Source organism: Carcharhinus amblyrhynchos, chromosome 12, assembly GCF_965287045.1.
Source record: "Carcharhinus amblyrhynchos chromosome 12, sCarAmb.v2.hapA, whole genome shotgun sequence".
Lineage (NCBI taxonomy): Eukaryota > Metazoa > Chordata > Chondrichthyes > Carcharhiniformes > Carcharhinidae > Carcharhinus > Carcharhinus amblyrhynchos.
In genome coordinates, this window is record NC_137335.1 from 66337481 (window position 1) to 66362626 (window position 25146).

General features: G+C 42.5%; 1 protein-coding gene and 1 long non-coding RNA gene across 6 annotated transcripts in view; one reads left to right on the plus strand and one right to left on the minus strand.

Annotated features, from left to right (window-relative positions):
• The window catches only part of LOC145351058 (uncharacterized), a 150138-nt gene that overhangs the window by 51281 nt on the left and 73711 nt on the right, over positions 1 to 25146 (minus strand). For 4 of the 5 annotated variants that reach the window (XR_013888311.1, XR_013888308.1, XR_013888312.1 and 1 more), the window contains exons 2-3: positions 12585 to 12674; positions 3899 to 4005 (exon numbers count right to left, since the gene is read on the minus strand). This is a non-coding gene — a long non-coding RNA (uncharacterized LOC145351058). Of the gene's footprint in view, positions 1 to 3898; positions 4034 to 12584; positions 12675 to 25146 lie in introns of all 5 variants that reach the window. The other variant, XR_013888309.1, reaches the window with a different exon arrangement.
• Positions 12989 to 25146, plus strand: part of foxn2a (forkhead box N2a) — a 66539-nt gene continuing 54381 nt past the window's right edge. Inside the window, exons 1-2 of the mRNA XM_080200655.1 lie at positions 12989 to 13515; positions 19653 to 19708. The gene's annotated coding sequence lies outside the window, so the exon portion shown is untranslated. The remainder of the gene's footprint in view (positions 13516 to 19652; positions 19709 to 25146) is intronic.

Consider the following 25146-nt stretch of genomic DNA (forward strand, 5'->3'; position numbering starts at 1 on the left):
ATTGTTGTCTTTTGAGGGGTGACAGCTTATTGGAAAGTGGGATAGAACAGTACCCATTCACCTGTTACCAGTTTCATATCTAGACATTTCTCCTCTTCCAACTGTAATAACAAGTTTAAGGAAAATTAATTTAGGAAGTACGCACTGCAAGATGTTGTAAAAAAATTGAAAGGAAATAGGACTGGGGGCGATGGGGTGGGGGGCTGGAGGGAGAAAGATCACCATGTTCTTAATATCATGGTATAGAATTAGAAGAGAAACAGATTTCTCCTATGTCAGGCAAGTGGAGTTGGAACGCCTGAGCTTGCAGCTAAGGACGGCGTGTCCCGCAAGGTGTCCAAGCAGTCACTGACCAAGGTCACTAAGAAGCCGTCCAAGAAGTGGCGGAAAGCCTGGAGGCATAGCTACGTCACTTACGTGTACTGGGTGCTGACCTAGGTCCATCCCTCTACCCGCATCTTGTCCAAGGACATGAGTGTCATGAACTCCTTCATTATCAATAACTTCGAGCGCATCACCTCTGAGGCATCGCACCTCATCCACTACAACAAGCAAATGTTTTATTCATTCAGAGGGTAAATGTGATTCCTAAACTTAACCTGAAATGTTTGATTTTGACATCGGGTGGTAAAAATAAAATTATTTTCAAGTTAATAAAATTTCCCCTGATGCCTTGGTTGGGTTCAAACATGGTCTATGCTGAATTCACCAATTTTAGCTGTAGGACAATGACAGGGCTCTAATGTGAACATCCCAAGATAAGCATGGAATGGATTAGCTACGTGCCTGATTGCTGATTATCATTTGCTAACCTGTCCTGTTTCTCTGGGCTGGAAAATCTCAGCAAGTTTGGAGCACCTGTAAGGAGAGAAAAGAGCTGACGTTGCGTCCAGATGACCCTTTCTCAAAGCTTTGACAAAGGGTCATCTGGACGTGAAACGTCAGCTCTTTTCTCTCCTTACAGATGCTGCCAGACTTGTTGAGATTTTCCAGTGTTTTCTCTTCTGGTTTCAGATTTCAGCATCTGCAGTAATTTGCTTTTATTCCATGTTTCTCTGGGTATTGGATGAGAACAGCATCAGGATCACAGCCAAACCCTTCATGGGCTATTAATCTAGCAGGAACCACTGGATAAAATCAGGGGCTGCAAGTGTAGCTAATTACGCAATTGAAAGAGATCCAGGGGTCCTAAAACTCTCAAAGTGTCCAAGGCAGAATAAGAATGAGAATAAATAGGGATAACTAAGAGTAGCGCATAAGGTTGATAGGGTTACGCTCAAAATACATTCTGATCACAGGCACACATTTAATTGTTGGAGGCAGTTCAGTGAGCTACAAGGAAAATCCCTCTTGTAAAGATCTGAGGTATAAGGACAGAATGGGGAAAACTAAGCTTTTCACTTTTGAAAGAAGATGTTATTGAGTTATATAAATAGTAAAAAGCATAAAAGAGCAGATCCAGAAAATCAACTCAAACTATGATTCAACAGCAGGACAATTACGAACTAGAAAAAGGCAACATTAGAACAAGTATCAAGAAGTAATTCACAGAGGGGAAAAAAATCTTCGGAATAATTTAAGAAAACATTACTTCCTGCAATGAGGACTGGCAGGGACACCCTGAATAGATAAAATAAGACGGCTTTCCTCACCTGTATTATCTTGTGAAAAATTAATTAATCTGCCTCAATAGCTATCCTGCTAGGAGGTTATTCTTTTTAAAAAATGGCGAAGTATTTGCAAAGGAAGAATGTAAAATGTGAATAAGATTAAATGTGCAGCTGGAAAGTTCATCTTAATATTACATTAACTCCACAGGAAGGGTAATGGCTCTATTGAGCAGAAGATCTCAAGTTCAATTCTTGGTCCGTGTTGACTTAACTGCACATTGACTGAAGCACATCAACTGAAACTCTACAGTTGGTCCAACAGTTGTGGAGTTTGAGAAGAAATTATCAGCAAGGGTTTCAAAAAGATTTTCCATGGAAACTGTTGGAAACAACAGAACTGTGCTTGATTGAAAGGTTTTACCAGTTGCTTGGGCTCACACAAGGAGAATGGCCACAAGATGCTGGTTTATGTGGGGCAATATCCTGGGATTAGGTTGCATCTTTAAAGTCAAAAGTGCCCTTCTATTTTACATTCAAATAAAAGGATGTCCCAGTGGCATTACATGCACTTTCTGTAAGTCTGGCTGTGGAATTCAGTCAAAAATCATTTCACTGTTTTGCAAATTAATCTAACATATTCTTGGCGTGCTCCTTTTCTGTTCATTGATAATCAAAATTGAAAGCTTCATTAGGTATCAGTTAACTATGGAATAGACTAAACCTCTATAAATCGCAACAAAGCAGCATGCTCAAATTAACTACACAAGTTTTAAAAAAACCTGGAGTTAAAAAGGCTTCATTAATAGAGTGTTTACGAACACACTAACTCCTAAATGAACTAGGCTACATGTACTAATACCATTATCTCACTTCAAGCTGAATGCACACACTGTAAAATTAGTCTCTCTATTTCTGTTTGAAAAAGCTCATTGTATCAGGTTGTCAGTGAGATGAGACTGGAACAGATTTATAGGCAATTAAAGCTACAAGACTCCTCCACGCCATGTAACATACAGAAGCCCTTTCAGTTCACAGCTCCCCAGGTCATGATCATAATCTGAAATAATTGACCCCCAACGTGTGTACGGTTTTACTTATCTATTCTTTATAACTTTTATTCAAATTTTACGTGAATGAACAAATAAATGGATATAATTTTATTAAAATATTCATGGCATTTCTTGGTTTTGTACAGGATAAGGAAGCAAGCAGAGAACGTTTGCAGTGTCCTTCCACTTAGAATGCCCTTTCAGAAAACAAAAGATTGCTGTGCTACTGAGGGAAAAATCAGCTCCCATTTACTACCCAGTGACTCTTGCTGTGTGTGTTTGTGTGTTGGTGTGTACGTATGCATGTGCACGTGAATTTCATGCACGTGTGTGTGCAACAGTTTCAGGTCCACTTATAATGTCAGTCCCCTGCTGTCAAATCATAGAAACCTACAGGCTGGAAAAGGGCCATTCATTCCATTGTGTTTTAGTGATTCTCTGATACAGCAATCAAACCTATTTCCCCGCTCTTTCCTCAAAGCACCACAATTTTCTCTGCGGCAATAACCTCTTGGACCTTACATGAAAAATGGGTGTTTTGATGTGGTAACAGAGGGCTGACAGACCATATGGAACAGCTATCAACATGAATCAAAATCGTTCAGGAGAGTGGAGGAAAAAATGCACAAAGAAAAATTAAAAATTAATTCTTGCACTCAACTAAAAACACTTTACACCCAATGGTTTAATTTTGAAGTGCATTGATTTTTACTTAACCAAACATGGTAGCCAGTATTATCACACAGCAGCATGGAGTCAAACTGGCAACCAATCATGTTTGATGGTTTTGGTTAAGGAATCAATGTTGACTTAGAAAATCTGAATAATGCCACAGATCTCCATACATTTGGACATACAGTATATTTAGGTCTCCATGCACTATGACATATGGGACATCTAATCCAAAGAGCATCTGAGAAGAATCAGTGCAGGATTCAAAATCAAAATGTCAGTTATGGGGACAAAATGCTTTAGTATCCACCAAAACAACTGTGTGATTGGGCATGAACTAGGCTTGAAAACAACCTTAACTAATATTTGTATTCACTTCCAAACATCAGCAAAACTCTGGCAACCTTTTTTGGAAAAGGACCACCAATGAGTCAAAGTGAACAGTATTTTCCCACCAATATATTTTATTGTCACAGTATTCTAATCCCGAGAAGCCCACAAGAAAATTGAGCAGTTTGTTAGGCATTTATATATTACTTCAGCAAAGCAAATCAGACAGTGAAGTACCTTACTGACGAGGCTGAATCCATGCTGCATTGTTCAATTTTCAACCTGGAGCCAGCAATGCAGAGAGGCTGAAGGACATCTGTGAAATCCACCTGTGTTCTACGATTCTGCATCAGAAACACATTAAAGTGGCATCTATAGGGATCAAGTTCAGTAATCAGTTCTGAGCAAGTAACATATTCTTGTGCTAGTGATCTCCAATAATCATGATTCTTTTAAAATGAAAATATTCATTCAATACATACGGGATGAAATTCAAGTTTGGTGGGATTCAAAACAAGTTACATATCCCACCTGACATTCCTTGTTAAAACTGACAACAACTTATATTTGGATGGTACCTTAAAGTGATATGTCAAGATGGTTCACAGGTTACAAAGCAAAATTTGACACTGGGGTTTAAGGACGGTATTCCAGACCTTTGGGCCTAGGCAACTGAAGAAGCACATTGAAACAAACAGCCACCAATGGTGGAACAAATAAAGTCGGGGATGAGTAAAGACATCTTGGAGAGATCAAAGAAAAGAAACACTGACATCTATTTATACAGCGACTTTCATGTCCCAACGTGCTTTATAGTCACTGAAATACTTCTGAAGGGTAGTCAGTGGGGTAATACAGGGAATGTGGCAGCCAATTTTGTGAACAGCAAGCTTGCGTAAACAGCAATCTAATAATGACCAGAAAATCTGTTTCAGTGATGTTGCTTGAGGGATAAATATTGGCCAGGACCCACCCCAGGGATAACACTTTTTCTTCCCCAAATAGTGCCATAGGATCTTTTACATACACTTTAGAGGCCAAACGTTACCTCAGTTGAATTTCTCACTTGAAGGACAGTATTACATTGGAGCTTGAACCAGGGTTTTTGTGCTCAAGTTTCTGGAGTAGGACTTGAATCCAAAACTTTCAGATTTAGAGGAAAGAGCGTTATGAATGGTAGCACAGACACATGATGGGCCGTTAGCCCCCTGTTCTGGTAATGATTTTACGTCATCAATAGATGGCAAAATCAAAAGGAGGTGAGGATAATGATGTCCCCCAAAGGGCAATTGATGCTAGATTAATTGTTAATCTTAGTTTTAAGATCAATTAATGTTTGTTATACCAAAAGAGATTAAGAGATAAGGGACAAAGACAAGTGCACAGAGTTGATTCACAGATCAACCATGATTTCAATGAATAATGGATTAGGCTCAACAGGGTAAATGGCCAACTATTGGTCCTGTAACACACTAACGCTTGTTTTGCCCCCTCCCTGAAGTTAAATTTCAACCTCATTATATTTATATTTTAGAGATACGTAAAATTACTTCTTTTTTTCTTCCTGTTTTCTCCAAAAATATACTTTATTCACTAAATTTATAAAAGTACATTGTGAAATGTCAACATTGAACTTTGACAAAGTACCAAACAGATCAGTTTCAATATATTATATGACACCATGAAGTGCCTCACTACACATAATTAATTACAAGTTATCTTTACATAGTACCAGATGTTGGGATATGCTGGCCTGCAATGCTGATTCGTTGGCAGGTCATTGCAGTGGAATGATAGCAGGTTTTCGGCAGACTGAAGAGTGTCTTTCACTGAGTTACCAGTCTTCCAACAGTAGCTGATGTTTACCGAAGTGTTCGTCTCTGGAAGTAACCTGTGGAGCCAGAGTCTTGCAATATGAACTGCTCAGAATGAACCTCAACAAAAACTGCTGCATATCTCTCCAAATCTACTTTGCAAAAGCACATTCCAGAAGGCGATGGGTGATGGTCCCTTCCCCACCTTAACTGATTTGAGAGCAGTTTGCAGAGGCATAGAGATTCCAGATGTGCAGGAAGGATCGAACGGGGAGAACCATTCTCACCACCAGCCATACTAAATTTGGTACCTGTTTGAAAGTCCTGACAATGAAGCATTTTGCCAAATTAATTTGAACGTTTGCTCAAGGAACCATCTTCTTTCCCGCATGGCCTCAGGACGTTAAGTGTAGACCACTACCTAATGGATTTTGGTCAAACGTTTCCACAAGAAATTGGTGGTATGCCACTGTCCAATTGAATGGAGCATTCCATAGCAATGTGGCGAGATCCATCCTTCATAACATCAGAGACAGACAAACCCTCAGCATATTGTGACAACTGATGTATGCACAGCTTGATTCAACCACGTAAAGAGATGGTCATCAGAATAAGCGCAATGTTGAGTATGACTATTTCTCCTTTGTCGAGAGATTTGTACATCGTATCCCTGCGGATAGTCAATTTTCAATCTCCAGCCAAAGTAGATGATGACTCAGACCTATGCCAGCATGTAGCAACACCAAGAGTGCCAAGCACCAGATGACTAGCTCTTTATCCGCACAAGAGAAGGACCTTCACTTCCACATAGCAAATGAAATTCTCCATGTTGGCAGGAAGAATTAAAAAAAACACCTATTATCTAAATGGTGAGAGATTATAGAGTTCTGAGGTGCAGGGGGATCTGGGTTTCCTGGTGCAGGAATCACAGAAGGAAGAGCAAATAATTAAGAAACCTAACAGAATGTTTTTATATGTTGTGAGGGGAATTGAATACGAAAACAGGCAGGTTACGCTTCAGTTGTAGAGAGAGAGGTAAGACCACATTCGGTGTATCCTGCACAGTACTAGTCACCTTATTTAAGGAAGGATGTAAATGCATGGGAGCAGTTCAGAGGTTTACCAGACCAATGCCTGGAATGAGTGAGTTGCCTTGTGAGGAAAGGTTTGACAAGATCTGCGTGAAGAGTAAGAAGTGATTTGATTGAAACATAAAACATCCTGAGGGGTCTTGGCAGGGTAGAGGTGGAGAGGGTGTTCTGTCTTGTGGGAAAATCTAGAATATAGCTTAAAAGTAAGAGATCAACCCTTTAAAAAGGAGCTGAGGTGAATTTTTTTAAATAAAGAGTTGAGTCTTTGGAATTCTTTTCCCGAAGAGGTTGTGGAAGCAGAATCTTTGAATATTTTTAAGACCGAAGTGGATAGATTCTTGGCAAGCAAGGGGGTGATAGGTTATCAGAAGTAGACGGAATGTCAATTTGAGGTTACTATTGTTAGCGCCTAGATCAGAAACTCCAAGTTTCTGTGAAGTTAGCCTAGACCCAAACATTTCCTTTTGTTTGTGGCATTAGGGTGAACATAAGGTATTTTGCTCCAGATATTATTCAACTGACACCTGTCTTCTGACTCTCATACAGCAGAATGTCAGAGATTTATTTCCTGGCAAACTCCAGTCTCCAACTTCAGACAGGAAAGAGGCACTGCTCTGCAACAACTCCAAGCAGCATCTGATGTGAATATTCTGTGTAAGCCTAGCTCCAGTCACATGATTTATTTCCTATCTATCATCTTAATCGAGTCCTACTTCACAAAACCTCCAGAGAAATCACCAAAATTAGCAAAACGGCATTAGTTCAGATTAAAACAAACATTCTATTAATTAGGAACAATGATGCCACTGCAGGAACAATACAGGATGCTGTTTATGGACCCAACACCAGTTAGAACAGACTGTTTTTTTAAAAGAAAATCATGCACAAGATACATAACTCAAATATATTTCTTAAAGGTACAGTATCGTCAGACTATCAAATCAGCCGTTATCTTATTGAATGGCAGAGCAGGCTCGAGTGGCAGAATGACCAATTTCTGCTCTTGGCGTGTATATTCATATGTAGTCTGGGAGGGCCGAGTCACAGATACACAAGTGGAGGTGGAGTGTGTTTCAGACTGGGTTGCTTGTTCAGTCTCACTTCTGACTGATCAGAAACTTTGCTCGTGGCTGTTGTTATCAGAATGTAGGGGCTCAGATTGGCTATAATCAAACACTTAGTCAAAAATAAAATCAGATCACCTGCTCCTCTGGCTAACACTTTACAAGCAACAGCCCACAGAGGGAAACACTTTCACCTTGTATGTAGGGCACTTCTCAGGTGACAACTTAAGAGTAGCCTGTACACCAAGTCTATCAACAGCAAATACAGGAATCAGCCTGTGATGAGCTGAATAGCTTCAATGCATTTTTTTAAAAACAGCAGAGCAGTCTGCCAGTCATGGCTGCATTGGAAAGCCTGGATTGTCAGTTTAATTTGACCCTCGGAGACCTTGTGTTTTTTTGCTGATATCTCACAGTGGGGTTCAGGAGGAGGAAATTCTGTTTGGTTTCATGTTTTGAAGCTCATTAGTTTGGGACACCCGTGCCACTGCACGGTGTTTTTCACTGTAAATCTGTTCCAGTCCAGTTCCCAAAGAACATGGCCTTGCTCTTACCACAAACTACTTTGGCACCCAAAGCCAGTTCAAACTGGTCACTGTCTTCAGTTTGTGAACTGACGGCGGATCACAGCAGAAGGCAATGACTTTGTTCATGACACAGGGGCTTTGTCCTGCCCGTCTCCACTGCCTTGGATTATCACTCCTCTAATGTCCAACCCTCCTGATGGACTCAGCAAAATGTTCGAATAAAACATGTGTACAAGACATGGGAGAGAGGACAGCTCTGTCTGATTCCAGATTTGACCAGAAAGCTATCTGAAGCCCACACATGATTGAAACTGCACCACTGATATTTGTGTAGATCAGCTGGATCAAATTGGGAATTCCCTCCCCAAACTCCATTTTGGCGTATATCCATTATATAGGCGTGCGATATTCTGTCAAAGGCTTTCTCCTGATGAGTCAGGTGTCTATTCTCCTTTCCCACACATAGGCAATAGTGCACCTGAGTGATACGAGGCATTTGGAGATCTTCCTGCTGGGTGCGGTGCGGGTATGCTCAAGGTGGATCACCAACTCCAGAGCACACTTGAGCCAACTGATGATGACTTTGAATTGAAATTAGGAGCAATGAGGTTAAGCTGAACTTATACAAGACGCTAATTAGAACTCAGCTTGAACAGTGTGGACAGTTCTGGGCTCCACACTATAGGAAGGATGTGAGCACTTTGGAGACAGCACAAAAAAGATTTACAAGAATGGACCCAGGGATAAGAAACTTCAGTTATGAGGACAGACTGGAAAGGTTGGGACTGTTCTCCTTGGAGCGAAGGCCAAGAGGAGATGTGATAGAGATGTTCAAAATCACAAGTGGGCTGGACAGAGTAGATAGGGAGAAACTGTCCCTCCTCTTGTGACAGGATCAAGAATGAGAGGGCACAGATTTTAAATGATTTGTAAAAGAAAAAATTTTACTTCTCACAAGTATTTCAGGCCAAGAATGTATTGCCTGAGGGGTGGTGGAGGCAGGTTCAATTGAGGCATTCAAGAGGGCATTAGATGATTATGAAACAATGTGCAGGGGTAGGGGGAAAAACAGTAAGAAGTCTCACAACACCAGGTTAAAGTCCAACAGGTTTATTTGGTAGCAAAAGCCACTAGCTTTGAGTGCTCACTGCTCCTTCGTCAGGTGAATGGGATTTCAGTTCACAAACAGGCATATAGAGACACAAGCTCAATTTACAAAATAATGGTTGGAAGGTGAGTCTTTACAGGTAATCAAGTCTAAAAGATACAGTCAATGTGAGTGGAGAGAGGGTCAAGTACAGGTTAAACAGATGTGTATTGTCTCCAGCCAGGACAGTTAGTGAGATTTTGCAAGCCCAGGCAAGTCGTGGGGGTTACAGATAGAATCATAGAAACCCTACAGTACAGGAAGAGGTCATTCGGCCCATTGAGTCTGCACTGACTACAATCCCATCCAGGCCCTATCCCCACATCCCTACATATTTTATCTACTAATCCCTCTAACCTACGCATCTCAGGACACTAAGGGGCAATTTTAGCATGGCCAATCAACCTAACCTGTACATCTTTGGACTGTTGGAGGAAACCGGAGCACCCGGTGGAAACCCACGCAGACACAAGGAGAATGTGCAAACTCCACACAGACAGTGATCCAAACTGGGAATCAAACCCAGGTCCCTGGAGCTGTGAAGCAGTAGTGCCAACCACTGTGCTACCGTGCTGCCCGACATGAATCCAAGATCCCGGTTGAGGCTGTCCTCATGTGTATAGAACTTGGCTATCAGTCTCTGCTCAGCGACTCTGCTGCTGTTGTGCGTCGTGAAGGCCACCATGGAGAATGCTTACCCAAAGATCAGAGGCCAAATGCCCGTGACTGCTGAAGTGTTCCCCAACAAGAAGAGAACGGTCTTGCCTGGTGATTGTCGGGCGGTGTTCATTCATCCTTTGTTGTAGCAGCTGCATGGTCTCCCCAATGTACCATGCCTCGGGACATCCTTTCCTGCAGTGTATCAGGTAGACAACATTGGCCAAGTTGCAAGTGTATGTACCGTGTACCTGGTGGATGATGTTCTTACATTAGATGATGGCATCTGTATCAATGATCCGGCATGTCTTGCAGAGGTTGCTGTGGCAGGGTTGTGTGGTGTCTTGGTCACTGTTCTCCTGAAGGCTGGGTAGTTTGCTGCAGACAATGGTTTGTTTGAAGGAAAGAAGTAGGGGAATGGGGATGGCCTTGGCAAAATGTTCGTCTTCATCGATGATATGTTGAAGGCTCAGGAGAAGATATTGTAGCTCCTCCACTCCAGGGAAGTACTGGACGACTAGGGGTACTCTTTCTGCCGTGTCCCGTGTTTGTCTTCTGAGGAGTTTGGTGCGGTTTTTTCGCTGTGGAGCATCGGAACTGTTGATCAATGAGTCGAGCGCCATATCTTGTTCTTAAGAGGGCATCTTTCAGCGTCTGTTGCGATACTCATCATCCGAGCAGATCCTGTGTATACGGAGGGCTTGTCTGTAAGGAATGGCTTCTTTAACATGTTTAGGGTAGAAGCTGGAGAAGTGGAGCACTGTGAGGTTATCTGGGGGCTTGCGGTACAATGAAGTGCTGAGGTGACCGTCCTTGATAGAGATACGTGTGTCCAAGAATGCAACCAATTCTGGAAAGTAGTCTATGGTGAGTTTGATGGTGGGATGGAACTTGCTGAGGTCATCACATAGCTGTTTCAGTGATTGTTCACCACGAGTTCAAACCATGAGTTTTGTTTGTGAACAGAACTCCCACTTACCTGATTAAGGGGCAGTGCTCTGAAAGCTAGCGGTTTATGTTACCAAATAAATCTTTTGGACTTTAACCTGGTGCTGTGAGACTTCTTACTGTGTTTACCCCAATCCAATGCCACATCTCCACATCATGGCTACTGTAGACAGTCAGTGTGATCAAGTGATTTCATTAATTAAAGATACATAAGAACATAAGAACATAAGAAATAGGAGCAGGAGTAGGCCATCTAGCCCTTCGAGCCTGCCCTGCCATTCAATAAGATCATGGCTGATCTGTTGTGGCTCAGTTCCACTTTCCCGCCCTCTCCCCATAACCCTTAATCCCCTCTCTTATCAAAAACCCATCAACCCGCTTCTTAAAAATATTTAGCGAGGCAGCCTCCACCACTTCAACGGGCAGAGAATTCCAGAGATTCACCACCCTTTGAGTGAAGAAGTTCCTCCTCAACTCCGTTCTAAACCGCCTCCCCTTTATCTTGAGGCTGTGCCCCCTAGTCCTACTGTCTTTTTTGAGCGGGAAGAGTCTCTCCACCTCTATCCTATCCATCCCATTCATCATCTTATACGTCTCAATGAGATCTCCCCTCATTCTTCTAAACTCTAACGAGTACAAGCCTAGTTTATTCAGCCTCTCCTCATAGCTCAATCCCCTCAACTCCGGCATCAGCCTAGTAAACCTCCTCTGCACTCCCTCCAGGGCCAAAATATCCTTGCGCAGGTGCGGCGCCCAAAACTGCACACAGTACTCCAGCTGCGGCCTCACCAATGCCCTATACAGCTGCAGCAAGACCTCCCTACTTTTATATTCAATCCCCCTCGCTATGAAGGCCAGCATCCCATTCGCCTTCCTGACCACCTGCTGCACCTGCAAGCTGGGTTTTTGCGACTCATGCACAAGGACCCCGAGGTCCCTCTGCACCGTCGCCTGCTGCAGTTTTTCGCCACGTAAGTAATAGTAATACCTCGGCCAATACCTAGGATGGAGGTATGATCTTACAAGGGGAGATTGAAAAGGCTAGGTCTATATCCATTGAGTTTAGAAGATTGAGAGGTGATCTTATTGAAACAGAATATCCTCAGGAAACTTGATAAGGTGGACACTGAACTTTGTGGAAGAGCCCAAAAATGTGTGATTGGGTTGACTGGCTATGCTAAATTGCTCCTTAGTGATAGGGGGATGTCAGGGAAATTAGTAGGGTAAACATGTGGGGTTAGGGCCTCGGTGGAATTGTTGTCAGTACAGACTTGGTGGGTCGAATGGCCTCCCTCTACACTGTAGGGTTTCTATGACAAGAACCAGGGGAAGTTTCAAAAAAAAGGGCTCACCCATTTAAGATGAGAAGTGTTTTCTTTCAGAGGATTAGGAACCTTTGGAATTCTTACCCAGACAGTGGTGGAGACAGGGTCAATTAATCTTTTTAAGGCAGAAATAGATGGATTCTAAATTAATAAAGGAATCAAAGTTTATTGGGTGTAGGTAAAATGTGGAGCTGAGGTCACTATCAGATCAGCCATGATCTCTGAGTGGCAGAGCAGTTTTGAGGGCCCGAATGACCTGCACCTAGATATTCCTACAATAGCACAAACTTTTACACTTTCCAACATTATTCACTATAACATTAGGTGATTTTTCTTTCAAATCTACTTACTCAGGTTAGTTGTGGCCACAAGCAAGATCTTTTACATAGTTGTCATTGGGAGGAATCGTTGCTTCCAAACATTTTCCTTTGTTGAGATGTCTGAAAATATAAAAAAACTAGTTAAAAATATGTTTCTGAATTAAGTAAAGCAATCAACACACCATTTTAAAATCTAGAGTGATGCTCAGTAGATACCACGCATACCCTGAACCCTCCTTTCCTTCTCCCCTATGTATTCTATGAACGGTATGTTTCATCTGTATAACACGCAGGAAACAATACCTTCCAATGTATCCCAATATATGTGACAACAATAAATCAAATGCATATTAATATGATTAGTAAATTGGGAACACCAGCATACCTTAAGAGTCCAGAAGCGCCTTACGTTCTCTGAATCAACCACTCGTCATCGTTTCCCAAAAAACCCTTACCGCCAAAATGACGTGGAGGAACCCCGAGGCCAGCCATGTCATTGGCTGACGCTTTCTGCCAACTGCACTCCCCGACTTCCACCACCTCCGCTTTTAGACACAGAAAAAAAAATACAACTTTATATGCAAAAAAATGAAGAGGATTGATGCTTGAGAGTTTACAACTGTATTGGTCGGAGCTGCAAAAACCGGCCGAGTAACTGCAACCCCTGCGTTCCCTCTCTGTGTCTGAAGGAACTGCTTGACTGTGGGATACAGACACACACAAAGCGGCGAGTCCGGAGCCATCTGCTGCTGGCAGGGGAGGGGTTGCAGGCGGCGGCACGTTACTATGGCAACATTAGGGGATTTCGTGGCGTTCTTTTGGAGTTTCTCTCGCTTCGGATGAGCAGCAGCTGCTAGCGCAAGACGCGGTTGGCAAAAATATATCTATATAAAATATAAATAAGCAAAAGAAACGAAGAAGTAGCAGCGCTATAGACTGCAACGTTACGTGCCGGAAGATCGTGAGTATAAATCTATATCTGCTTTGAAATGGAGAGAGTATGTTTAATTGAGGAGCAGTGTGACTATAATGAGAGGCAGTGGGGTTCCCTCGTGCTTCGAATTGTATCCGTTCTTTCCTCCCCCGCGTTCGAAAGGAACGTTGCCTGGGAATCGGTGTCTGAACGTTCCAAGAGCGCCGAGCTGAGCTTGCACTTTACAATCACATCCGAAACCTTTCGCCTATTTACACCTAAATTATCATTGAAGGCCGCGAGTGGACTTTTGACCCCCCACCCGCGCCGCCCTTGAGATGGATGGGCGCAAAGCTGTTTATATCAAGCCAGGATCCACTATTTTTGTATTTTTTTAAAAAATTGCAAACTTTAACATTCGTGATTCTGTGTGAGAGGTGGTAATTTGGTTGGATTCGGAATCGCGTAACATTTTCCGCTCTGGTGTGGTGCGTTTGACTTCCTCATTTTCAGAATTTTATTTGTTTTTTTCGGGAGGATTAGCGAACTTGAGATCTGGCCGTTTAAACTGGCGGGTTAACTGCAGTGAAACAAAATCGAAAGTAAGAGTTTGCCGATTTTTTTTTTAAAAAAGCAGTTTGTGTTGAAATGGGAGCCCCGGATTCTAGGCCTGGTGGAGAATGGGAAGGCCAGTTAGCTAGGTTCTCGATCGTGTCAGTTTCCTGAATGAGATGTTACAGCCTGTCGAGAGAGCGCTGGAAACTGACAGGTCCACGTGGTCGGAATGAGGAGACAGGAAGCGCCACCGCCCGGCCTCAGTGAGATAGCCCTCATCCCTGTTCCCCCCCGCTCCCCCGGAAAAACGTACGGTGTGGCGGATCACACGGTCCCTTCGCCATCTCCGTACGTATCTCCCCTCCCCACCCAAAGTAAATGATACACAATCGCATGCTTGGCTTAAGCAAACACAAGACGATTAATTTTCTGCGGAGATTGGCCTAAGAATCGAATTCACTCCTTCAGTACTTTGCAAATTACTGAGCCTTGGCCGGAATACTATTTTAAATGCTGGGTAATGCGATTAGCAGTCTATAAGAAATTCAGTATTATTGGCGAAGCAGTACTTAGACGATTATCATTATTATACACAAAGTTTAGATGCTAAAATCCGTATTTGTAGCTTTATTCTGGATTTTTCAGCCTTCAATATTTCCCTCTCTTAAAGACAGCTCATACTATTCACGTCATTCAAGTCGCCTTCCTTAATGCGTTAGCCTGGACAGTGAATGTGGGTGGAGCAGTTATGAGCATCACAGCCAAGTTTCATCTTTCCCTTGTTGTTTAACCATGCATATGGAAACAATTCAGTTGGATCCTCCTTTGCAGAGTAGTGGTCAGTTGTTTCAGTGGTCTTGGTTGAGATCAGTTATTGATTTGATTTTAAAAAAAGAGTTTCGATTACTTTAGCCTATGTCAAGTACTGGTCAGGAATATGGTGGCACAGTGGTTAACACTGCTGCCTCAGTGCCAAGGACCCAGGTTTGATTCCTGGCTTGAGTCACTGTCTGTGGAGTTTGCACATTCTCTCCGTGTCTGCGTGGGTTTCTTCCGGGTGCTCCGGTTTCGTCCCATCGTCTGAAAGACATGCTGGTTAGGTGTATTGACCATGCTAAATTCTCCCTCGGTGTACCCAGACAGGCACCAGAGTGTAGTAACTAGGGGATTTTCACAGTAGCTTCATTGCAGTGTTAATGTAAGCCTACTTGTGACTAATGAATAAACTTTTTAACTTTACATTGGATAATCAGCCTAGCCAGCCCATGTTCAACATGAGACTTCTTCACGTTCCCCTTAAATGTATTTATACTATTCGCTTCAATCAGCTCCACATTCTCACCAAAATAAGAGCAAAATGCTGAAAATCTGAAATAAAACAAAACTGCTGGAAAAAATCCAGGTGATCTGGCAACATCTGTGGAGAGAGAAACAGAGGTAATGTTTTGAGTCCAGTATGACTGGTATTGGACTGGAAATGTTAACTCTGTTTTTCTCTTTCCATGGATGCTGCCAGGCCTGCTTCCAGCACGGTTTTTATTACACACACTCAGTGCTCTTCAGTATAGTGAATACTGCTGCTTGAAATGTAAACGTGCGGGTTCCAGAGAATAGCAATAAAATTTACCCCCTGTGGGATCACAGGGATGTGATAACTGTCATATGTGACAGTCTGCTGACTCCAAATCCTGCTAAGATAAAATGGGTGTTTTATCACTAGTGTGATGGTGGGGGGAGGATGTAATTTGGATGGAAATAACTTCCTGTAAATGTTGTCTGGTAGATATTGTGGTGTTTATTGAACTTCACAACTTCCATAAGAATGGAAGAAAAAAAATCCTGTCATGTCTTTATATGTCCTTGCCTTTTCCCACCACAAACTGAATTTATTTTATTTTGGGTATTTTAGTGCTTTTTAAACATCGATAATTTGAACAGAATATACACTAACCCCTCACACTTGAGACTTTTATAAGTTTATAATCTAATGCCACATTTCATTTTGAGTACTCCATTATTTTAGTCTAAAGAGCAGGTTTTTGCCAGTGACAATATGGCTGTTAGCAGTCATTCGCTATTACACGAGGAGTGACAACCTTACCACAAAAGCAATACAAATCAGAAGGGACAGGGTTTGAGTGCTCTTTAAATGGCAGCAATTGGAATACCACAATTGACCTGTACCTATGAAGGAAAAATATCAGTCAGGGCCTTTAGGCTAAGATCAAGTGTGGTATTGGCATCCTGCACTTGATTGAACTCATGAGGTTACGCTGAGGCTTCATTTGAAGCATTTTTTTTAAAAGTGGCATCTAAGCCTTTTGGCTAAGATGCAAATGAGATCAAGCCTTGGAGGAGGTGCAAATGCCTTCTCCAATCAGCTTGGATCATGTAGATCAAGCCCAATACAGGAAGTGGTGAGCCTGTCTTGTCAGCTTGGATCTGGAATGTCTCACTTACTGATACTTTGAATTGGAATTTGATTGGATATATATAAAAAAAACAGCTGAGGTCCACCGGGGAGGGAATCTGCAATTGGATCTAACTGCCCTACACAAATATTAGTAGGGCAGTTTCACTCAAAGGGTGGGAATCAGAAATCTTTTAGTTCAGATCTGGAGTCAGGCAGGGCTGCCCTCTTTTTTTTGAAGTTTACTTATTAGTCACAAGTAAGGCTTACATTAACACTGCAGTGAAATTCCCCGAGTCGCCCCCCCCCCCTCCAGCGCCTGTTCGGGTAAATGCAGCTAACTAGCGCGTCTTTCAGACTATGGGAGGAAATCGGAGCAACCGGAAGAACCCGTGTCACCGCACAGATACAGGGAGAATGTGCAGAGTCCACACAGACAGCGGTACAAGCCAGGAATCAAACCCAGGTCCCTGGTGCTGTGAGCCAGCAATGTTAACCACTGTGCCCCAGTGCCACCCATCCTGTTTGGGTATTGCATTGAACCTCTCCTCTATCCTGTTTGTGTGTTACATTGAACCCTTTGTCGAGTCCATCAGAAAGGTCCCAGGCATAAAAGGAGTTACGACCCAGGCAGCGGAAGCATGCAGATCAAAGCCGCTCTGTACGTGGATAATGTGGCTGTCTTCGGCTTGGACCCATCGTTTGTTTGCAGGCTTTTCAAAGTTTGAGACAAGTTCGAACTGGCCTCAGAAGCCAAGGTAAACTGGGGCAAGAGCAAAGTCATGTTCTTTGCAAACTGGGCTGACCAAACCTTTGTCCCCTTGTCCCCTTCACTGTCAGACTGGAATACCTCAAGGTGCTGGAGATACGGTTCACAGCAGTTGGCGTGTACACCAAAAACTGGGAAGAGTGGAAGGTAAGGCAGAAACTGGGCATGTGGGAGCAACGCTCCCCCTCTATCACTGGCAAAGACCTAGTCATCCAGTATGAAGTACTCTGTTTTGTTGTACGTAGTGCAGGTCTGACCCATATCCCAGTCCTGTACAGCAGCAGTCACCTGAGCTATCTTCAAATTCATCTGGAGATAAAAGATGGATCGTGTCCAGAGGGAAACAATGCATGAATCTCCGGAGAAGGGAGGGGAAAAAGTTTCCTAATGCCGCCTTCATCCTGATGGCCACCTTTCTGTGCAGCTGCATCAAGCTGTGTGTGGATCCTCAGTATGCAAACACCAAGAATACTACTTTTTGATGTTCCACATGTCCCTGGTGTTGTAAATCATAGAAAGTGGCCATTTGGCCCATTGAACCTGCACCAACAACAATGCCACCGAGGTCCTATCCCTGTAACCCCACATATTTACTCTGCTAATCCTCCTGATACTAATGGACAATTTAGCATGGCCAATCAGTGTAACCCACATTTCTTTGGACATGGGAGGAAACTGGAGCACCCGGAGGAAACTCATGCAGATATGGGGAGAACATGCAGACTTCACACAGACAGTGACCCGAGGCCGGAACTGAACCTGGGTCCTTGGTGTGTGAGGCAGCAGTGCCACCATGCTGTGAAGGATGGGTCTGACCACGTTGCTCCAAGTAGTTGGACTATACTGCATCACCTGTTCTTCGTGGAGAAATTTATTCAGAAGCACACCTTTTACCATAAGATGATCAAGCAGTGATCAGTGCGTAATGTTCTCGAGGCCCTGAAGGAAACGGAGATGGTGGATCCCGCCGGATGATTGGCTGAGCAAACTGTCAGTGTCAGCTGGCAGAATGCCTCACACCAGAACTTTCAGAAAGGCACCAAGACCTAGCTTGGCTGGTGGTGAGAAGGGCACTTCCCTTTAGAACCTTCATGCACATCCTATGTCTCAACGCCACTGCACATTGCCCTTGAAGCAGCTGCCGGAGGTGGAGGGAGGGGGGAGACAATCGCACACCTCCTGGTTTGCACAGGAGGTCTGGAGAGAGATGCAGTGGTATTTGACAAGGTTCATCCCGAGCAGCTCTGTAACGCAGGACTCTGCTCTATGGACGGATTCCAGGGACGCACACCAAGACAAATATCAACTGCTGCTGAAGGGTCATCAACTCAGTGAAAGACATTCTTTGCTCTGTCCAAAACCTACTGATCTTCCAGTGCAAGAATTGTCCCCCACTGAGTGTTGCAGACTGGCATGTTCCAAGGTCCAGGATTACATGCTGCTCTCAAGCTTTCGGCAGCTCCCACGAGGACACAATGGGGAAAGGCCACCGTGTAATGCCTTTCAACCAATGCAGACCAAGGGGTTAGTAACTGTTTTAAAAAAAACCTTGGACTGCATAACTGTGTGTAACGCTGTAAAAGCACCACAAAGTGCAATGTGACGTATATATATATAGTTTGATTTTAAAAAAACTTTGGATTGTACTGTGATATATGAAATGTTTTTGCACTGAACACTCTAAATTTCAATCTTAGGGAAAATGTAAATATGACTTTTCACTGTAATGATTGGAAATGTTTCCTGTAACGTTTTTCTTTCAGATTATATATGAATAAAGTATATTTTTAAAATTAAAAATTGTCAGTCAGGATCCACACTGGTGTTCTAGCTAAGATCAAGTCCAAGATGGGGTGCAATGCCTTTACCTTGTCAGTTTGATCATGTTTCTCTTGTGGCGACCTTGAATTAGATCCAGTTGGAAATTGAATTTGGTTTTTGGAACAAGCAAGGAATGGATTTGGGTTTGCCCGGCCCACTCTGAGCAGTGGCTTTGTAACTTTTAAGGATGGAGTAAACATTGTTTAAAAAATCAGTCCATGCTTCCAATACTTTCAGAAGGTCCCACTGGAAAGTATGGATAATGAGATCATCAAGGATTAAGTTTGATCATGATATTCTATGAGGTCGCCCACTGATTTTTTAAAATCTCTTTCACAGGACATGAATGGGCATTGCTGGCTAGCCCAGCACTTTTATTGTCCATCCTAGATATTCGCTTCTTGAACTCTTGCAAGTCTTAAGCAAGATACTTGACTGCAATCTCTAGTAGGCCATTGAGGCAGTAACTTCGGAACAAAAGGGGAGAAAATTAATTTTAAAAAACTTTATTCAGTTTGTAAATGTAATCATGGTTAACATTATTATGGGTGATTAAGCTTGTTTCCCAACATTTGTTGGGAAAGATTTGAAATTGTACCGTAATCTTGCATTTTCTTATTTACATTGCAGACATTGTGCTGATCAATTGAAGTTGTATTGAGCTGATCAGAATACAGTTCTCTTGGGTAAGTGTTATAGATTGTGTGATATTGTTGTGTTCTGCCCCCAGAAGCTATTTTCTCTCTCTCCTGCAAAAATTTTGTACAGTGGCAGAAGCACGCACATGTATTTGTTGTCCACCACTAGCGCTTATCTGGATTCAATGATATGAGCTAGTCCAGCATTTTCTTTATCCACTGTTTCAAGACAAGTATCAAATATACTGAAATAAAACAAACAGCATGCTATTTTAATTGGGGAAGACAGCAGGAATGAGATACAGAGGCGTGTCCTGGTACTTGAATACAAAAAGTATGCAGATACAGCAAGTGATTGCAAGGGGAATAAAATACAAAAGTGGAGATGTTTTGTTACAGTTGTACAGGGCATTGGTGAGACTACATTGAGAGTACTGTGTAACAGTTTTGTTCTCCTTATTTAAGAAAGGATGTAAATGATTAGAAGTGGTTCAGAGAAGGTTCAGTCCATTGATTCCTGGGATGAAAGATTGAGAAAAGTTTTGATATGCTGGGACTCTATCTATTGATGTTTAAAAGAATGAGAACTGATTTTATTGAAACATATAAAATCCTGAGGAGACATGACCAGGTGAAAACCAAAAGAACGTTTCCTCTTATGGAAGAGACTAGAACTTGGGCCTCACATTTAAAATGGAGATGAGGAGTATGTTTTCTGAGGTTGTGAGTCTGTGGAACTCTTCTGCATTACTGCCTCAATTGCTCTCTGCAGAACATCTTCTACAGAGAGCAATTGAGGCAGGATTGACAGATTCAACTTGATTGACAAGGGAGTCAAAAGTTATGGGAGTAGGAAGGAAAGTGGAGTTAATGCCATAATCAGATCAGCCATGATTTTGTTGAATGGTGGAGCTGACTGAAGCGCTGAGTGGCCAAGCCCAGCTTCTAATTTGTTTGCTCTCGTATGTATGATATGAGATATCTATGTTCATCTGGCCTCCCGTGCATTCCCAAATATAATTGCACCACCTTTGTGGCTATGCCTTCAGCTGCCTAGGGTGAAGTTCTGGACCACTCTCGGCGTCTCTATCTTTTTTCCGCCTTTAAGACATTCCTTAAAACCTAGTTTTTTGACCAAGCTTTTGGTCATCTGACTTGATGTCACTGTCCGTGACTCAATGTCATACTTTGTTTTATAATGCTCCTATAAAGCACCTTGGGACATTTCATTATGTTAATATAAATACAAGTTGTGGTAGTATACTTCTATAAGGCAGGCATCCTTCATTCACTTCTTGAGGATTAAAGTGTAAAGTGTTTCTAATCTTCTCATGTAACTCAATTCTTTGACAGTTGGAATCTGGTTCTGAAATAAAAACAGTAAGTGCTGGAAGAACTCAGCAGGCTTGGCAGTATCTGTGGAGAGAGAAACACTGCTAATGGACTCTAACCATTAACTCTGTTCCTCTCTCCACAGATGATGCCAGACCAGCTGAGTTCTTCCAGCACTTTCTGGTTTTATTTCTGATCTTCAGCATCTGCAGTATTTTGCTTTTAGTCTTGTGGTTCTGCTGTATACTACCTCCATGACTGCAATATTTTGTTTGTAATATCTTTGTACCTTTAAATTAAACATGGTATTGAAAGTGATGTATTACCTCGTTACCATTTAATAACTTCTGCTGCAGTATGCATATGTGAATGCCAGGTGGGGATGAGGTGAAGGGCACCTGTTGCACTAACCAGAGTCAAATACCTTACCTACAGTCCAGCCTTGATCATGAAGAAATTATTGGGTCTAAAACCATCTCCTCTGAACTTGGTTTCTTACGCTCCAGGGTTTTAGAAGAATGCAGAGACAGCAGGTGCGTTGGTTTTCAGAATTCCCTAGATTTTAGAACAGGTTCCTGTGGTTTGGAAGATTCTGTTCGAGAAATGAGGAAGAGGGAACACAGGGTACCGGTTAGGCTGCCGTCAGTTGCAGGGAGAATATTGGAATCTGTTTTTAAAGATGTGGTGCAGTACATTTGAAAAATCACAATGTGATTAGGCACAATAGGCATTGTTTTGTGTAAGGGGGGGGTGGCGGGTGGTGGGGTTGTGTTTGAAAATATGCATTCAAGATGAATAAGGGGAGCCATTGGAAAGTTGGATTTTAGAAGACATTCAAAAAGGTGTAACATGAGAGGTTGTTACACAAGATTAGGTCTCCCAAGATTAGAAATAATATATTAGCATGGATCGATAAACAGAAATAGGTCAATTTCAGAATATCATGCTGTAACTCCTATTGTGTCACAGGTTTCAGTGCTTGGGTTTCACCTCTTTACAATATTAACTTAGATGAGAAGATGGAATGTAATGTATCTAAGTTTGCTGCAGGATAAGCGGAGTGGGAATGTAAACAGTGAACAATATACAAAGACTGAAAAGGAATATAGACCTGTGAAGTGATTGAGCAAGGTAGCAGATGGGGTAGAATGTAGGGAAGTGTGACATTAACCACTTTGATTGGAAGACTGGAAAAGCAGAATGTTTTTAAATAAAGAACAAAGAACAACGCAGCACAGGAAACAGGCCCTTAGGCCCAACAAGCCCGCACTGCCATTTTAACATTGTGAGTGCTCTCTTCTACCTATGACCTTTGTCTGCGCTTATTGGACTCAACAATAAAGGAACCATAACCTGATTGAGGGATGACTAATTTAGGGACAATTTGTTAACACCAGTCAGCCTAAGAGCATGTTTTTGGGGTGTGGGAGGAAACCGGAGCACCCGGAGAAAACCCACGCAAGCACGGGGCAAATGTGCAATGGTGAAAGATTGCTAAATGTTGAAATTTGGAAGGGGTTGGGAGTCCTTGTGCACACATCACAGAAACTAAACATGCATATATGGCAAGCAATTAGGAAGGCAACTAGCATGTTGGTCTTTAATGTGGGGGTGGGGGGTTTAGAATATAAAACAGAGGACTCTTGCTGCAATCTTGTAGGGATTTGATGAGACTACAACTGGAATATTGCCTACTGTTTTAGCCTCCTTACCTAAGAGTGGAAATAGGAGTAGGTCAGGGGCTTAGAATTTTGTGGTGTTAATCTGCTTCCTGACTTCTCAAATCCTGTTCACCATCTGCAAGGCACAGGCCAGGAGTGTCTTGGAATATTTTGTGCTTGTCTAGAGGAGTGCTGCTCCAATAACACTCAAAAAGCTTGACACCATCCAGAACAAAGCAGCCCATTTTACTGGCACCCCATCCACAAACATTTCATTCCTTCCTCCACCAATGCACAGCGGCAGCAATGTGTACCATCTACAACTTGCACTGCAGGAATCTTCCAAATCTCCTTGGACTGAACGCACGACTGCTACCAAGGACAATGGCGACAAACCAATAGGAATAGCACCACCTAGAAGTTCTCCTCCAAATTGCTCACCATCCTGACTTGGAAATATATTGCCATTCCTTCACTGTCATTGAGTCAAAATAATGGAACACTCTCCCCAACAGCAGTGTGGGTGTAGCTTCATCACATGGACTGCAGCAATTCAAGAAGGCAGCTTGCCATCACTTTCTCAAGGGCAATTAGGGATGGACAATAAATGCTCTACCAGGCAGTGTCACCCAAATCCCATGAATTAATTAATAAAAACGCTTTAAAGAGAGTGCAATAAAAGTCAATTGGATTGATTCCTGAAATGATGGGGCTGTCGTAAAAGGAGAGGGGAGTAGAATGAGCCTATGGAGTTAAGATTGAGGAGTATTCTCAATAAACATAAAATTCTTGAAAGGCTTGACAAGGCAGATAGTGAATAGCTGTTTCTCTAGGCAGAGAATCTAAAACTAGGGACTACTGAGATAAATATTTGACTCTTTAGGACTGTGATAAGAAGATACTTCTTCACTCAGCGGGTTCTGAATTTTTGGAACAGCCCCTGAGGGCCGCGGATGCTCATTCGATGAATATAAGACCATTAAGTAAGTTAAATGCCCATGGTGTTAAGGGTCAGATCCTGGCACGGATAGAGGATTGGCTGACTGGCAGAAGGCAGAGAGTGGGGATAAAGGGGTCTTTCTTGGGATGGCAGTCGGTGACTAGTGGTGTGCCTCAGGGGTCAGTACTGGGACCACAACATTTCACAATATAAATGATTTGGACGAAGGAACTGAAGGCTCTGTTGCCAAGTTTGCAGATGATACAAAGATATGTAGAGGTAGTATTGAGTAAGCAGGGACAGGTTAGAGAGTGGGCAAAGAAGTGGCAGATGAAATACAATGTGGAAAAGTATGCACTTTGGAAGGAAGAATGGAGACATGGACTATTTTCTAAATGGGAAAATGCTTAGGAAATTACAAACATGAAGGGATTTGGGAGTCACTGTTCAAGATTCTCTTAAGGTTAATGTGCAGGTTCAGACGGCAGTTAGGAAGGCAAATGCAATGTTAGCAGGCTAGAATACAGGAGCAGGGATGTACTTCTGAGGCTGTATAAGGTTCTGCTCAGACACCATTTGGAGTATTGTGAGCAGTTTTGAGCCCCATATCTAAGGAATGATATGCTGGCCTTTAGAAAGGGTCCAGAAGAGGTTCACAAGAATAATCTCTGGAATGAAGAGCTTGTCGTATGAGGAATGGTTGAGGACTCTGGGTTTGTATTCGCTGGAGTTTAAAAGGATGTGGAGGGATCTTATTGAAACTTACAGGATACTGCAAGGCCTGGATAGAGTGGATGTGGGAAGAATGTTTCCACTAATAGGAAAAACTGAAACTGAAGGCACAACCTCAGGCAAAAGGGATGATCCTTTAAAACGGAGATGAGGAGGAATTTCTTCAGCCAGAGAGTAGTGAATCTGTGGAACACTTTGCCATGGAAGGCTGTGGAGGCCAGGTCATTGAGTGTCTTTAAGATAGATATAGATCGGTTTTTGATTAATAAAGGGACCAAGGGTTATGGAGAAAAGACAAGAGAATGGGGGTGGGAAAAATATCAGCCATGATTGAATAGCAGAGCAGACTCGATGGGGCCGAATGGCTTAATTCTGCTCCTGTGTCTTGTGGTCTAAGACTCAGATCACCAGGTTTTTGGGCCCTAAGATAGTCAATATATATGGCAATAGGACAGAAAAGCAGAAATAATGTAAAGTTCAGCCATGATTGTATTAAATGGGTTATAAAGCCTACTCCTGCTCCTATTTCTAATGTTCTCATGAAGCAAAAAAATTGAATGAGAGAGACAATAGAGGGTCCTGTCACTCATGGAACCAAATGCTTCAGCGTGATTCAGTGTATTTGTTTGGTGAAGTTGGCAGGGGGGTAAATTGGAGGATGTGAAGGTGGGGGGAGTTTTAATTTAAAGTGGCTGAGTCCTGAGGAATTTATCTGCAAATGAGAAACTAGTGGAGAAAGGATTTTTATTGTCAAATTCAGTTCAGTACAGAGCCAATGTGTCTGGAACTGTCAGCAACAATACTCTTATACATTCAATGTT